Source organism: Sardina pilchardus, chromosome 18 (genome assembly GCF_963854185.1).
Source record: "Sardina pilchardus chromosome 18, fSarPil1.1, whole genome shotgun sequence".
Lineage (NCBI taxonomy): Eukaryota > Metazoa > Chordata > Actinopteri > Clupeiformes > Clupeidae > Sardina > Sardina pilchardus.
The window spans coordinates 20509350-20511849 of record NC_085011.1 but is presented as its reverse complement, the minus strand read 5'-3'; the positions used below and the strand labels follow the sequence as shown (position 1 = coordinate 20511849).

Genomic DNA, 2500 nt, shown 5'->3' with positions numbered 1-2500 from the left:
AAAGTAATTAACCTAATCTATCTTTCACAAACAGGTTGTTTGAAGAAAGAAATGCAGTTTATGTGTTTGTAAATAGTTATCAAGACAACTACAGTATATGTCTCATTGCATGGACCAGGTCAGACATCAGATAAATGCAAAAAATACATACAAAAGATAAATTTCAGATACATACAAAAACATCATTGAGTTTTGTTGTAGCTTACTCCAAATACATAAACACGACCGTTGTTGTACATGAAACAGTGTAAGGACCAACCTAATGATATGTTTTTGACTTCACATGTCAGTACATCTAGAGGCCTGTGGTGGCACTAGAGAGCCCACCATAGACCAAGGTGGTGTTAAACAGGCAAGCATAACAGTAGGAAAAGACAGTGGTGCTAAACAGACTAGCAAAAGCAAAAGACAGTGTTGGCCAAAGTATTCTCTTAAAATGGCCTATTCATTAACATTGTATGGGCATTAGTAGTCAGTAGATGCGTCTGAAACACAAGTCTGCACTTAACGCCCTTTCCAAAAACTTTTGTTGCTATGGTTCGTTACTCTGGAATACACCAAAACACTCATGATGCAATAATTTAGGCCTGATTGAAGGATCCATCCATTACATCTGTTCTCCTTCAGTGACAAAATCCATGAAAATCAACGTGCTATGGGCAAAGTACACTTCAAATTGTTTAAAAATAGCCTGAACTAATGTCAATTCATGCCTCTAAACCAACTGAGACTGCTCCTTTTTGGAGTCCCCTCTGAACACCATGCAACTTAGCTGCTTCTTCAAACGGCCATTTTCGTGCTATTTATCCAGCACATAACTCATAAAAATAACCATCCTTGAAAGAAATTACATATTGATCCAAATATGTACACTGGTCTACGGCACGTGAAAAAACTGACAGGCTTTGCACCTAGACCAAGCCCCACAGCACTGTTTCTTTATTATCCAGCTCAGATTTTTGATGAGGAACTGCAAAGCATAGTGAGAGAGAAAGAGTCCGAGAAAGAAAGAAAGAAAGAAAGAAAGAAAGAGAGAAAGAGACAGAGAGAGAGAGAGAGAGAGAGAGAGAGAGAGAGAAAGAGAGAGAGAGAGAGAGAAAGAGAGAGAGAGAGAGAGAGAGAGAGAGAGAGAGAGAGAGAGAGAGACAGAGGGTCCCTGGACGTCGATGTAAAAGAGTGCAGTGGATGAGGACACTCTATGGCGGAGAGACAGCAGCTAATTGCGTCCAGCATACAAATGTTGCAGTTGGGGGTAGACGTCAGTGCAACCACAGAGAGTCACAGAGAGTAACAGCATCTGGACAAAGAGGGCAGCTGCACCTGGCCCGGACTTGGCCCAGAGTCTAGCCACGTGATCAATACGCATGGAGCAGAGGGGCAACATCCTATCCGTGTCCTCCCAGACTGCACCACTCGGGCTCTGGTGAGGACCTGATTTGGCGGTTGCCGTCAATGGGATTTAGCTCCATCTGGGCCTCACGGCCTCCCGTAGTTCACACAGTGGACTGTCCAGCAATGTCCAACGTCCCACTGAAAACAGATAATCAAATGCACACTGGAAACACACAGCTGAGCAACTTCCAGGATAGCTTTCCAGACTCAACGTTGCACCCGCTTTCTAGCTGACAAGTCTGATGGTCACTGTGTCCAAGGGTGTGTGTGCCACAGCGACGCTCGCGCCCCCCTCAGAGACCGGACGGTACCTTGGTCAGCTGCTCCGCTGCGTCACAGACACGTCTCAACGACTTTCACTTTCACAGGACTCAGTACCCGTGACCCCAAATCCTCACTTAACCCTTCCTGTCATCTCCACCCGGGCTGACATTACTCTGGGCTGTGGCCTCAGAAAATTTCAATCCTCCACCAACTCAAACCCCCCCCATGCACCCTCCTAACCCCCAACGCCGCCCCCCACCCCTGCCGCCCTGTCCTGTGATCTTTCTGTTCCCGCCTTGTTCCCCTTCATTCCCTCAGTCCTCGCTACAATGATCCTCATTTCACATTCTTGGCACATCCTCCACGTGCTAAGCCTCCGAACACTTGCGGCCCCCGGTCGCTCTCTTCATCTACCCACAATACCTTGCGGAATGCCAAACCCTGGTGTCAGGGTGAAGCAGCTCCTCGCCGTCCTCTGCATATCAGACTCCTTCGAGTACCTTTGATCACATCACATCCCCCCCCTCCCCCACATAATACCTTCCATGAGAAGGCTGAGAGGAAGATAGTGAAAAAAACCTAAGACACCCTTTGTAGAGAGGCCTGCCCTGCAACTAGAAATTTCACACTCTGGTACCAATGGAAATTCAGGTATTGGAAACAAATTCAGTAATTCTTAATGGCAGAAAATATGCTGAGTTATTCTTTTGAACTGACATCACTGTCACAGCCCAAGCCCCCAGACTGTCACGTTCGGCAGAGTAATGCTATCTTATCTTTAACAGCACTTAACAGGGTTTTTTAAATTTGATATGGGTTGAGGTTTGAAGCCTTTTGTAATGAC

General features: G+C 46.1%; 1 protein-coding gene across 1 annotated transcript in view; it reads right to left on the bottom strand.

Annotated features, from left to right (window-relative positions):
• Positions 1-2500, bottom strand: part of LOC134063580 (CUB and sushi domain-containing protein 1-like) — a 232763-nt gene that overhangs the window by 61801 nt on the left and 168462 nt on the right. The window lies entirely within an intron of this gene.